Source organism: Sorex fumeus, unplaced genomic scaffold (genome assembly GCF_029834395.1).
Source record: "Sorex fumeus unplaced genomic scaffold, SorFum_2.1 ptg000007l, whole genome shotgun sequence".
NCBI lineage: Eukaryota > Metazoa > Chordata > Mammalia > Eulipotyphla > Soricidae > Sorex > Sorex fumeus.
In genome coordinates this window covers 45,151,684-45,166,533 of record NW_026606064.1, presented here as the reverse complement: position 1 = coordinate 45,166,533, position 14,850 = coordinate 45,151,684, and the positions used below count along the sequence as shown (strand labels likewise).

General features: G+C 45.4%; 1 long non-coding RNA gene across 1 annotated transcript in view; it reads left to right on the top strand.

Moving 5' to 3' along the window:
• LOC130044609 (uncharacterized) overlaps window positions 1-14,850 on the top strand; it is a 29,528-nt gene that overhangs the window by 1,353 nt on the left and 13,325 nt on the right. The window lies entirely within an intron of this gene.

The following is a 14,850-nucleotide window of genomic DNA, read 5'->3' as shown; positions in this document are numbered from 1 at the left end:
GACTAATACATGCCAGGGACACACACAACCTAAGAGCCTAAGAGTTTATTTTTTAACCACCTAGTAGAATTGATTGGGATTTTTTAAAAATACAGGTACCCATAGGTTTACTCATTCATTTTAATGGCTGCGTAAATTTTTCTTCTGATTGACATATACACAATTATTTTCCTCCTCTCTAACCTCCCCCCCCCCCCATGCTTCAGAGAATATCTTTATACATATGCTTTTATGCACGTCTTAAAATCTTTTGGAAAGGTTGATTTTAGTGCACACAAATGTGAAAAATGTACTGGGTGTTACTACTAAAACATGTTCCAGAATACTACCAATTGCATTCCCACAACAGTGTGTCAACATGCTTATTTCCTTGCAACCTTTCAACACTGCAGGTTGTCCAGCTTGTGTTTTGCTGGGATTTGGGAAGGAATACTTTGCTTTTAGCGGCCTGGGTTACTGTACCATATGGTCCCCCGGCACTGCTCACAGTTGCATCTGAGTACTGCTCGGTATGGTCTAAAAAAATTAGAGAAGAGTTGTGGATTAATATTTAGCTTCTTTTCTTTTGTTTATTTTGGATTTTGGGTCATACCCAGCAGTGCCCAGGGTTTACTCCTGGCTGTTTGCTCAGGGATCACTCCTGGCAGGGCTCAGAGGACCATCTATAGTGCCAGGATCAAACTAGGAATAGCTGTATGCACCTTAATCCCTGTACTAGCTCTCTGAGCACAGAGCCAGGAGAAAGCCCTGAGCACCTCTGGTTGTGGCCCCCAAACAAGAAGCCCATACTCTCCAATAGTATACTAATGTAATATGAATATATAAATACATTGTCTCTGTAGTTATACTTATTTTCATGTAACCATCTTTTTGTATTGTAGGGTTTTTTTCTTTTTCATTGTGAGCAACAGATTCTGACTTTAATTAACTTATATAAGAAAGATATTTACTGAAAAGGAACCCTGCATGTGGCTCAGTGGCTAAAAGTCCAAGGTCATGATTTCAGTTGCAGGTACTGTCCACATGGGCTGAGTAGGGTCCCAGTGACTCAGCTATCTGTGATCTCTGACACTGCAGTGAAGGTACCGTTTTTCTCCCTCTCCCCTTCCTCCCTTTTTCTTCCCTCCCATCCTTCCCTTCCTTCCCTTCCTTCTTCTTTCCCTCCCTCTCTCTTTTTCTTTTTCCCTCCCTCCCCCATCCCCCCACCTCTCTTTCTGTCTTGGTTTTTGGGCTGTACAGTGGTATTCAGGAGTTACTACTGGCTCTGCACGCAGGGATTACTCCTGGCGATGGTTGGGGACCATATGGAATGCCTGGGATCAAACCTGGGTTGGCTGCATGCAAGGTGAGAATTTTGCCTGCTGTACTATTGCTCTGGCCCCTGATTTTTGGCACACACCTGCCACTATCTTGTGCAATTCATGAACACCACAAGTATAAATGTGCAAGTACAGTGACTGGGAATGTGAGTCCCCATCAGGCATACTCTGCGAACCACAACAAACAGCAGAATGTGCAAGAGCTAAGTGACCTCCCCTCCAGCCCTGCAAACTAATATGGGAACTGTCCCTAATAACATGGCAGCCAAGTGTGTGGTGTAGGCACTGCAACAAGATAAGCTACTACATTGATGAACACCACAGCCCAGTTAAAGTTTAAGACCTGGGTTATTGCACTGTCAACAGAAACAAAGGGAAGGGGGGCAGAGAAAGAAATTTAAGGGGAGGTTTGGTGGGGAATCTTAGTTAAGAAATAGTTGAGAAAGATCTTGAAATGGTGCTTGGGAGAGAACTCTAGTTAAGTGCACATGCTTTGCATACTCAGGATCCAAATTTGGACCCCAGCACCATATGGTCTAAGCACCACTGGGGTGAGCCTGATGATCCCTAATACCTCTGTGCCCAATCAGGCTCACATCCTTGAGCCTAAGCTTTGAACCACTCACTGGCCCAGGTTACCATGTGTCACTCCAGTGTCCCCTGACACTCTCTGGAGGCTATCCCCCAAAAGAAACCTTTTCAAGGAACCCAGGAAAGTTCAGGGATTCTCCAGCAAAAGTGAAAGGAGTGGCTTTTCAGTAAGGCATTGATTTCAAGGATTCTTCATCATGAACCTCACCGCTGTGCTTTGAGGGGCTACCGTACTGCCTGCTGTAAGCTCCCTGTTTGACCATGGAGGTGCCATGGTCTGGAGGTGCTCTGAATGAGATGGTTGTTTCCATAGAGGTGGAGCTGAGCTAATAAAACTCGTCCCAAAGGACATCTTCCCTGGTGGTTGCATGATGCTGGCTCCTCTCCCAGTCTCTGCTCTCCTTGGTCAGCCGGGAGGAGTGCTAAGTGTCCATGATCCCTTCTTGTAGAGTGAGTCTTGACTGCTGGCAGCTTGGTGGTAGAAAAGGAGTTGGGCGTTGCTTTGGGGACTTGCTGGGGGCTCTGCTGTCAAAGCTTCCATTTTGGATTTCCCTCATAGGGTTTTTTAAATCAAGTACATTAGCTTTTATAATCTGATCCTAACCATTCCCTGTCATCCAGAAACTTCTGTCTTGGAGATATGTTCTCCCCTTCTCCTATAATTTTTCTTTTTTTATTTCTTTTGGGTTCTGAGCTACACCCAGTCATGTTCAGGGCTTACTCCTGGCTCTGAGTTCAGCTATCATTTCCTGCTTTGCTTGGGGTCTTATATGAGGTGCCAGGGATTGAACCCTGGTCAATCATTTGCAAGGCAATCACTCTGCCCACTGTACTATCTCTTCGTTCCCATTCTCTGGTCTTTACAGGAGAGATGTAGATTTATTTAGCTTTTGGGGCCATACCCTGTGGTGCTCAGGGTCTGCTCCAGCTCAGTTCCTGGGGAACCATGCTGTGCAGGGAATTGAATCCAGACCTCTGTGCAAAGCATGCATAATACCTGTTGAATTTCACTACAGACCATAAATGAGCTATTTAGTAAATTTCATTTTATTTTTATTATGCAGGGAATTGAACCCAGGGTCTCACACATGCAAAGCAAATGCCGTGCTGCTGAGCTACATTTACAGATCCTTAGATTTATTTTTATCTTCTTTCTGTTATTTCAATAGATTCTAGAGCAAAGATTGATAAAAAAAGTACCCATTGGCAAATTCAGTAGTCTGAATTTTCTCTTTTTTCCTCCTCTTTGCCTAAGTAGCATTTGTGTACACATATGCATGTGTGTATTTTAAGTTCAAAGGTACTACAAGACCTAAAAACCAGTCATTTTCTGCCTTCTCTTCATGGTGGATTTCTGTGCCCGATAGACTTTGCTATAACTTATCTTTTTTGGTTTTAACTTTCTGATAATTTGACTTCATATTTCTTCTTTGTTTCCTTTATAATTCTTTTGGCCTGTCCCAGCTCTGATCAGGGCTTTCTCCTGGCTCCAAGCTTAGGAGTCATACTGCTTGGGAGGCAGTGTGAGGTGCTGGAGGCTGAACCTGGGTCCATTGCGTAGAAGGGAAGTGTCTTACATGCTTGACTTACTACCTGTCTGGCCTATGACCTTCATATTTTAAATAAAATGCTCATATTACATTGTATGCCTGAGACAATTGTCAATAACTTTGTAATATACAGTGATTCAATAAAAAATTAAAAATAACAAAATACTCATGCTTTTATTTCTTGTTAAAAAAAATCTTTGACATACCTGTTGATATTAAAACTTTAGCTTATTCTTTGGGAAGGCAGTGCTCAGGGCCTTACTCCTGACTCAATGCTCAGGAGTCAATCCCAGTGGTGATCAGAACCATGAGGTGCTGGGGATGAAACCTTGGCCTCTTTCATGTAAAACATATACTCCATCTGGTTGAGCTGTCTTGCTGGCCCTAGCTTTTTCACTTCTTATCCTCTTCTCATTTCCCTATCTCCTCATCCTTAGTGTTTTTTGTTTTGTTTTTTAGGCCATAGCCAGCTGTACTCGGGGTTTACTCCTTGCTCTATATGTGTTGAGATGAGTTTACTCATCACTCCTGGTGATGCTCAGGGGACCATATGTAGTGCCCAGGATTGAACCTGTGTTGACAACATGCATGCAAGGGCTTTACCCCTATACTATCTCTCTAGGCGCCTCTTTTTAAATTTTTAAATTAATTTAATTGTAAAAGAGGCTCTCTAAATTACTGCACTATTTCTCTAGACTCTGATTTAATGTTTTGTGAATCTTCCTTTTTTGCTTGTTTTTGAACCACACCCATTGTACTCAGTCTGTGCTCAATGATCATGGTCAGGGAACTATGTACCATACTGTCAGTTGAACCCTAGTCAGCCAAATGCAAGAACTTTAACTTCTGTACTAGGTCTCTATCCCCTAGTTTAAGTTTTTACTTATGTATAAGTTTTTACTTATGAGTCACACTGGTGTGATGGGCTGGAGCGATAGTACAGTGGGTAGGGCATTTGCCTTGCATGTTGCCAACCTGGGTTCGATTCCTTCATCCCTCTCGGAGAGCCCAGCAAGTCCTGAGAGTATCCTGCCCGCACGGCAAAGCCCGGCAAGTTACCTATGATGTATTTGATATGCCAAAAACAGTAACAAGTCTCGCAATGGAGACGTTACTGTGCCTGCTCGAGCAAATCGATGAACAATGGGAGGACAGTGCTACAGTGCTACTGGTGTGATCAGGACTTTTTCTGGCTCTGTGCTTGGGAGTCGGCTCTGGCAATACTCAGGGGATTGAACCCAGACCTCCTACATGCAAAGTATAATCTCTATCCAGCCCATTGACCTGTCTCTAGCCCTGATTTAACTTTTTTAAAATGTGATACAAACATGGGGCTGAAGAGATAGTACAGTGAGTGGGCACTTGCCTTGCATGCAGCTGACCCGGTACAATCCCCAGCACTGAACATGTTTCCCTGAGCCCTGCCAGGAGTAAGCCCTGTGCACTGCTTGGTGAGCTCACCCTCCCCCCCCCCCCAAAAGGGAACAAAAGTAAAAAAGAAAGGAAGGAAAGACGGAAAATGTGATATAATCGTAGAAGTTTGAGGATGGAACCTGAAGGAATGAATAACACAGTGACTTAGAGCAGAATTTCTTAACTGGGGATCTGTGCCCCTCTGTGGAACTCCAGGATGGTCCAAGGAGCCCACAGGTGAAAATTCCATAAATGGGGACCCAACCAGTAAGATGGGAGACCATCAGAAACAAGATCAGAAAAAGATTGAGAAACAATGGCTTAGAGCCTTGCATGTGAGTGTGTGGTTGTGAGTTTCAGTGAAGTGTGGGTGCTCTGGACAAGAGTGTTCGGTGGCAGAGAACCGTTCCTCTACCTGGCCCATGGCAACGGACAGATGAAGGACCAGGGGAACAGAAAAACAGGGTCCCAGGCTAGTTAGTAAAGAAGTTTTTTTTTTTCTCTCTCCTCCCCAAGGTAGTTTGATCTTTTCCCTTAAGGTATAGTCACGGTCACGGTCACGGTCCTCCCATTGTTCATCGATTTGCTCGAGCGGGCCCAGTAACGTCTCTATCATGAGACTTGTTATTACTGTGTTTGGCATATCGAGTATGTCACAGGTAGCTTGCCAGGCTCTGCCATGCGGGCGAGATGCTCTTGGTAGCTTGCCGGGCTCTCCGAGAGGGGCAGAGGAATCGAACTCGAGTTGGCCATGTTGGCTGCGTGCAAGGCAAGCGCTCTACCGCTGTGCTATCACTCCAGCCCAAGGTATAGTAAATTCTCCTTTCTCCACAGCATAGTTCAACCTCTTCCCTTGCAGTATAATAATTTCTCTTCCTTTCTCCCAAGCCTAGTTCATTCTCTTCCCTTTTCCCTAGCCTAATTAGACCTCTTCCCTTCTCCCTCCTAATAGCATGGTTATACAGAGATCATGAAGGGTGAGGGTGTACATAGGTGGGGTTGAACATTGTCATAACAACAAATAGATTCAGGGGAAGTTCTAGGAAATTAGTTTAAAGACAAAATCTCTAGATTACTAGGAGATCCACTCAAGGGCGGGATTCCATCTAGGGTGTATTGCTTTCTCCTTTCCTCAGCTAGTCACTTAAATCACTTAACTTCCCATTAGTTGTCGATTTGCTCGAGCGGGTGCCAGTAACGTCTCCATTTGTCCCTGTCGCGTGCTAGTGTAGCCCAATGGCATCTGTTCGCTCCGGGAACATGAAGAGCCTCAAACCGATCGTTCATGATCTACTTTTACTAATATTTCTAGTCCTTTTGTATGAAAACAGTAAGAGATATATAAAGCTTAAAGGTTGCCTCTTCCTGGGGACATCTCGCTGTATATTCCAGACTGCAGTCTACAGTCTACAGTCCAGACTACAGTCCTCAGGCCAGCTGAGTCTTTCCTAACCCCAGAAGGGTCCTTAATTAGTTACTTCTTTTTGGGACATGACAGAGTTTGTCCATGAACGTACTCTATTGTACTTCCTATGGCACTTAGCTTGTCATTTTCCAATGCCTGGGTAGCTTACAGCTTGCCCTGGGTCCATCCTTGTCCCTTATTGGGACCCTTCTTTTGGGCGTGTTAGAAAGTAAAGGCAATTGAGGCTTAAGTCAGGTAAATATGACAGATACCCAGGAATAAATATTATTTCAGAGTCAATTAACTCGCATGTTATGATAGCATAAACTATCTTCCTCTGTCTATGCAAAACCATGAAAATGGCATAAAGGAAAGAGAAAAGCAATAGAGGATTATTAGTTAGTGCCTATTGGAATTGGGTGTGCCTCAGGGGCACTGTTGTGGGAGTAACTCAATAAACCTAAGCTCCCTGCAGGAGAAGAAAGGGCAACCCAATGTTATCCACCATGTGGTCACAAGTTCAGATCTCCAGGATCCCAAGGCGCCATGGTGCAATCCTGATAGCTCTGCTGTTTGATCCTGGCACTTCTACTGTCTATAATTGCTGGGGATGCAGTTTCCACCTGTATCACAGCAAAATGTGCTCAAGAACTAGGAAAAGGATTGGGAATCTCTCACAACTTTTAAAAAAATTTAAAGGGGCCAGAGAGATAGTACAGTGGGAAAGGTATTTTCCTTGCATGCAGCTGGCTCGGCATCGATCCCCAACATCCCATATGGTCCCCTGAGCACAGCCAGGAGCGATCCCTGAGTGCAGAGCCAGGACTAAGTCCTGAGCATAGTCAGGTGTGTCCCCAAAAACAAAAACAAAAAATTAAAAATTTAAATTTAAAAGTGTGAGAGCCATTGCCAGGACTGCACACCCTAGTGAACACTGTAAACACTGTAGCAGCCGCCCCCGCTTCTTCAGCCCCCACCTCCATGTGTGCCTCAACTAAGTGTGTAACCCATCTGCCCAACCCCTGAGCACAGATGCAAGCACTACAATTAGGGTGGTGTACAGCTTGGTTTATTAAAATACACTGAACAGTGTTGTACACACTCTCCTGCAATATAGGAGCTTGTGCAGCCCTCGCCACTGCAACATCATCAAAAATAAGGGGGATGGGGAGGGGAGAGGAAACTCAAAAAAGTAAAAAAGTAAACTAGCAGTGTGTCTGTTGCTGTGACATAAATCTTCATAGCTAAACCAAGGGAAACAAGTAAATCCATTTCTTATAAAACACATTTAGGAGCCAGAGAGATAGTACAAGGTTAAGTCTTTTGCTTTGCATCTCACCCACCCTATTTTCAATCCCTGGCACCACATTGGGTCTGAACATGGCCAGGGTAAGTCCTGAACACAGAGCTGGGAGTATCTCCTGAGCACTGCTGGGTGTGGCCCAAAAGCCAAGACAAAGCTTTATTTTTCTTGTAAAGAATACTTTGCTTAATTTTGTTGAAGTAAGTTTTACTGACTCCCCAGCCCTGCCCCACTTTGCAAAAATTATTTGAAATTTTAGTGTATAATTACTGGCTGGACTCTTGGGACAAATTAATATTATATGCTCCCCATACGCTCCCCTTAGTGGCTCTTGAGAGATGACTGTGGTCATCTTTTGTCAGTTCTGTCTTCACATTGGTGTCTTGAATTTGGCAGTAGCACAGGCATTTGTCATAAAGATCAGCAAATGCTACACATGGGGGGTTTCCCTTCTGTTTTTCTCTCCCCTCTTTCTCATTTATTTATTTATTTGTTTATTTTTATCTCTTCACAGAAGTGGTTTACAAATATAAAATTTGTTCTCAGACTCCTCCCATGTAGTCTTGAGACTCTCCACAGTATTGTCAAGCATCATATAATCTACCCTCCTTCTTTTGGTTTTCTTTAACAACATCTCTCTGAGTTTGCCTTCCTTTGATTTTTTCTTTAATAGTTACTAAGACTGACTCCCAGCCATGGTTGTGGGGGTTCCTGTCACCTCATGTATTTCTGGGAAAAGGTTGCATAGAAGGTAAATGTTTTGATGTTTTGTGATCATCATGCACCCCTCGCCCCCCAATTTTTTCTCCCATAAACTTTGATTAATATTTGGTTAAAATGTGCACTTTAGGAGCCAAAGAGATACTATAGGAAACATAATGATGCTTGTCTCCCATGTGACTGACCTGGGTTTGATCCCTGATATAGTCCCCTGAGCACTGAGCCAGGAATATCCCCTAAGCACTGCTAGTGTGGTCCTAGAAATCCCAGTGTATAATGAAAATAAATAATGCTTCTGGAATTATTCTCATACTAGAATTATTCCCTACAAATAGAGTTATCTACATAAGCATGATGTCATTATCACACCTAAGATAATTAGGAAAAAAACCCAATTTGTTTTGGGGAGCCACATCTAGTGGTGCTAAGCTCTATAGGGCACTTAGGGGATCATGTGGTGACAGGAATAAAACCTAAGACTTCTGCATGCAGGATATGTGCTCCAGCTCTTTGTGCTTTCTGCTCCCCTGTAATTCCTTTAGAATGTATTACACAGAGTAAGAAATTGTTCATAGAAATTGTCCGTTATCTGATTTAAAAAATTACCTACTGTATAAATAAGCAGAGCCTGGCAAGCTCCCCGTGACGTATTCAATATGCCAAACACAGTAACAACAAAGTCTCCAATGGAGACGTTACTGGGCCTGCTCGAGAAAATTGATGATCAACGGGAGGGCCTTTACTTTACTTTACTTTTATAAATAAGCAAATATATAAATAATAAAATAGCCATTAAAAACCACGTAGGATTCTGGAGATGCCTCAAAGGACTGGAGCACAGGCTTGAGCCTAGGTTTGATTATGGTCAGTGGTGGTGGTGGGGTGCCATCCTGGCTATTTTTGGCCAGTTTGGCCAGTGCTTGGCCACCCCAGAAGTACTTGGGTATTTCCTGGGCTACATCCAGCAGTGCTTGATCATGTGGTGTCAGTGATTGAAGTTGGGGTCAGTCACATGCTAAGTATGTACCTTAACCCTTCTACTATCTCTCTGGCTCCTTCCTTTTTTCCATATGTAAAGTTTGCTTTACTATCTTCCAGTTATCTGAAACATTTTCAACAATTGAAAGTTTTCTGAAAACTGCTTCTGCAGTGGATAATTGACAAATGCTCCCACTTGGCTGGCTCCCTTGCCTATAGTCTCACACCTCCTTTTGCTCTGTCTCAATCATGCCACACTCTCAGGGGTAAGCTCAAATGGCTCTCATCCAGGAAATCTTCTAGCCCACCCTAACTTTGTATATGAGGGGTGATGGGGAGGTTGTTGGATCACACATGACAGTGCTCAGGATCTTTTGCAGTTCAATGCTCAGAAGTTGCTCTTTGAGGGTGCATGGCCCAGGGGACCATGCTATTCAGGGTTTCACATTCAGGACTCCTGCACTCCAAAGCATGCACTCCACTCCTTTGAGCTAGCTTTCTGGCCCAAATGCACCCTGACTTGAAGTGATCACTTACCTTTCTGAGGAATGGGAGAATGGCCACTCTGGTAACCATGAAGACAGTAAACTCCTTCCAATAATTATTAAGAAAAATTACACAGTGGAAAATGTTCAGCAGGGTGCTTATGTTAGCTGAATGTTCAGTATTAGTATCCAGGCTCTGACTTGCAGATTCTTTTTATTTTATTTATTTATTTATTTATTGCTTTTTGGGTTACACCCGGCGATGCATAGGAGTTACTCCTGGTTCATGCACTCAGGAATTACTCCTGGCAGTGCTCAGGGGACCATAGGGAATGCTAGGAATCGAACCCAGGTTGGCTGCATGCAAGGCAAACGCCCTACCTGCTGTGCTATTGCTCCAGCCCTCTTTTTATTTTTTTATTATTGATTTATTGCATTCAATATTCTAACACCAATCTCACCACTGTTGCACCTTCCCATTATTTCCAATTTTCCCAACCACCACACAAGCCTTCCCTAATAGCAGGCTGTAAATAATATATTTTATATTGTCACTGTCACTGTCCTCCTGTTGTTCATCGATTTGCTTGAGTGGGCCCAGTAATGTCTCCATTGGAGACATTGTTGTTACTGTGTTTGGCATATCGAATACATCATGGGTAGCTTGCCAGGCTCTGCTGTGCGGGTGAGATACTCTCGGTAGCTTGCTGGGCTCTCCGAGAGGGGCGGAGGAATTGAACTCTGGTCGACCATGTTGGCTGCATGCAAGGCAAACGCCCTACAGCTGTGCTATCACTCCAGCCCATATTTCATATTTGTTATAAATATGACTCAGAGACTATAAAATCAAGACTCAGAGACTATAAAATCCAGATCCCGGACGAAAACAGTGCAGTCTTCTGCCCCGCGCCTGGGTGTTCCTTCCCGGAGCCCCTTGGAGGGGAGCGGGTTGAGCTTTCCTCCCCGCCCCGACCAGGGCTCCGGCAGCGGAAAACCTCCAGGACCAGCTACCACCATGCTGAGACCACTCTCCGCACACATGAAGGTACTGGCAGAGGGACAAAGCCACGCGGGTTCCGGGGCCGAGACCTCCAAGCCTACTCGAATTGGAGTCGAGCATCCTCCACCCAGATCCTCCAAATTCCAGTAGGCGGGGTCACACCCACCACCTGGCCCCCTGGCGCCATGTAATCCCATCAATGGCCAAGACTCAGAGACTATAAAATCCAGATCCCGGACGAGAACAGTGCAGTCTTATCAGAACTTTTTTATGACATCTTATTGTCTTATTCCTACTTTGGACAAACTTGCAGGCTATCGAATGTAGCCTGCCCACAGGGCAGAGTCTGGCAAACTCCCCGTGGCGTACCAAATATGCCAAATACCAGTAACAATGATGGGTCTCATTCTCCTAAATAGCCTTGAATATAATCTCAGGGCTAGGATGAAAGAGACGTTACTGGGGCCTGCTCGAGGCAATCGACGAATAACAGGATGATGAAATGAAATGAAAAAAAATAAATAATTTGCTAAAAATGATCAAGGGGCCAGAGTGATGGTACAGCAGGTAGGGCATTTGCCTTGCATGCAGCCAATCCAAGTTCAATCCCTGGCATCCCATATGGTCCCCCAAGCATCGCCAGTTCCTGAGTGCAGTGCCAGGAGTAAACCCTGAGCATCGCTGGATGTGACCCAAAATGAAAAATAATAATCAAAAAATGATCAAAAAATGTTTCCTTAGAAAAAAATGTGTGATGATTGTTGTATCTCACCCTGGAGCCATTAAGTCCATGGATAAGAGGTTGTTAACATGTTGATACAGGTTAAGCCTTATGTATTAATTTTTTTTTTTTGCTTTTTGGGTCACACCCGGCAATGCACAGGGGTCACTCCTGGCTCTACGCTCAGGAATTACCCCTGGCGGTGCTCAGGGGACCATATGGGATGCTGGGAATCGAACCCGGGTCAGCCGCGTGCAAGGCAAACGCCCTACCTGCTGTGCTATCACTCCAGCCCTAATTTTTCTTAATTGAGATTGGTTGCCTTCTACTTTACATCTCATCTCAATGTTGTCTGCTTCTCCTGGTATATCAGTGGTGTAGACTTTGAGATGTCACATGGCTGTAAATGTGTGCTCAGGGAATTCTAAAATTGTGAGTGGGGTTAAATTTTTTAACTGGATGGTGACTTTGGGTCCAAAAGCATATCTGCAGCTTGTTGATCTCTTTTGAGATTTTTTTATGAGTCTCTGGCCGATTATTAGCTTATATGACAGGATCATGGGTATGATTATCAGGCACCCAGAAGAACAGGGAGATAGAAGGAGGTAGCTCATCGCTGACTCTGTGAGAGCCTGGAGATTTTAGTCACAAAACCCACATACTTAAGTTTTTTAACAGATCTATTTCTGAATGAGGCTCGTCCCAAGCCTGTGGAGTCTTGCCATGAGCATGGCAGCGATTGAAGTGTGGAGGTTTTCAGCTGCTGGGGCTCTGTTTGGGCAAGTGGTAGGCTCACCCGCCTCCCTCCGGGGTGTCCCAGATGAGACTCAGCCTGGTGCAGGGTCTGGAAGCATCTCTGGAGATTCTTTTCCTAGCTTGAATTATTAGTTACCTTCCCCATGAAGTTGCAGTCTCAAATTTTCTTGAAGGTATGACTTGGCCATAACTTGGCCTTTTTTCTTCCATGTATATCAGAGTGCATCTAACAACTGAAGAATGGGCTCATTCTCAACACCACCTCATATATTTTCATGCTGACTTAGAGAGTGGCAACTTCTTTTTTTTAAATTTTTTTTTTTTTTAGCTTTTGGGGTCTCACCCAGCAATGCTCAGGGGCTGCTCCTGGCTCAGCACTCAGGAATCACTCCTGGCGGTGCTCGGGGGACCCTATGGGATGCTGGGGATCGAACCCGGGTCGGCCGCCTGCAAGGCAAACACCCTCCCTGCTGTGTTATCGCTCCAGCCCTGGAGTGATAGCACAGCAGTAGGGCGTTTGCCTTGCACGCAGCCAGCCCGGCCAAGCCGGGATCGATTCCTCCGTCCCTCTCAGAGAGCCTGGCAAGCTACCGAGAGTATTCGGTATGCCAAACACAGTAACAAGAAGTCTCACAATGGAGACATTACTGGGCCCGCTCGAGCAAAATTGATGAACAACGGGAGGACAGTGTAGCAGTGTAGTAGTTTTTTTTTTTTTTAATTTTTATTAGTGAGACACTATGAGGTACAGTTGTAGACTTATAAATTTTTGTGCTTGGGTTTCAATTATACAATAATCAAATTGTATAATTTGCCCTCAGCAGGGAAGGTGTTTGCCTTGCAGGCGGCCAACCCGGGTTCGATCCCCAGCATCCCATAGGGTCCCCCGAGCACTGCCAGGAGTGATTCCTGAGTGCTGAGCCAGGAGCAACCCCTGAGCATTGCTGGGTGAGACCCCAAAAGCTAATTTGATTATTGTATAATTGAAACCCCATACCTCCACCAGTGCCCATTTCCCACCACCATGGATCCCAGTATCCCTCCCACCACCCCCATTCTCTCCTCCCACCCTGCCTCTGTGGCAGGGCATTCCCTTTTGTTCTCTCTCTTCTATTGGGTGTTGTGGTTTGCAAAAGAGGCAATGGGTGAGAGTGGCAACTTCTTAAGCATGGAAATGGAGTCCTGGGCAACTGAGCGATGTAACACAAGGTAGGTCCCTGATTTCAGGGTCTTGTTTGCTGCCTAAGGGAGATGGACAATAAGAAAGTTAATAACAGATTTGGAACTTGGATAGAATGAAAATGTAGTTGGAAATCAGCACAGCAGGGGACTCCTAAGAAAAGACCTCACTGAGGAGGTAGTTTGAACAGTACAGATGACTTCGAGTTAGTCTAGAAAGTCTAGTAGAGGAACAAAGAGCAGGGAGAGGAAGGATGATGCAGAGGCCTCCTGTGGAATCAGCTGGCAAGGATGAGGAGTGTGGGTAGAGCAGGCTTCTAGAGCAAAGTGAGAAAGAGGGAACTGCCAGAACCATCACTCCAAGGTGGGAGGCCCCAGAGCTGGAGGGCCTGGCTCTGGCAGGGTATCTGCATGCTGCTTCAGTGGAAAGGAAGCCCAATAAAGTCTTAGGAGTTGGGCTAGAGCGACAATACAGTGGGTCAGGTGTGTGCCTTGCATGCTGCTGGCCTGGGTTTGATCCTTGGCATCCTGTAGGGATAGTGCAGTGAGTAGGGCAGTGGTCTTGCACAGGATGGTCCTGGGTCTGATCCCTAGCATCCCATCCCATTCCTAAGTACTGCCAGAAGTGATTTCTGAGTACAGAGCCATAGCACAGCGGGTAGGGCATTTGCCTTGCATGCTGCCGACCCGGCTGACCCAAGTTCGATTCTTCCGCTCCTCTCGGAGAGCCCAGCAAGCTATTGAGAGTATCTCACCTGCAAGGCAAAGCCTGGCAAGCTACCCATGATGTATTCGATATGCCAAACACAGTAAATCTCACAATGGAGACGTTACTGGACCTGCTCAGGCAAATCGATGAACAACTGGAAACAGTGCTACAGAGCCAGGAGTAACCCCCTGGCGCTCAGGGGTGACCCAAAAAGCAAAAAAAACAACAACAACAACAAAAAGAAGATTCCCAAAGTAGGAAATCCTGCTACATCATAGAAGTGATGGATGAGGTGTTTAGGAAAAACGTTCCTGCTTTGTTTTGCATTGTTTGGGCGCTTGAGCAGTCAAACGACCTACCAACAGACACTACCTCCACTACCCAGCCACCGCCACACTCCAGGATGCTTTCCGGACCCGCGTGGCAGCTCCGGTCGAGACTCACGCACAACTGAAAACCCACAGAACAAGATAAGCGGAACTCCCTGAGACCTTGGACTCCAGGCTCAACGGACCCAGGAACAGAGATTCTCTGCCTGCTTCCACCAACCACAGGTGACAGAGGGATTATAATCAGGAGCCCCACCCTACCCTGCTCTGTCTGCTTCCACCAACCACCAGAGATCCAGGGATCGGTTTGCGCACAGAAGACCCACCCTACCCCTACCGGGACTGATAAATACCCCACTGGCAGACCTCCACTACCCAGCCGCCGCCACACT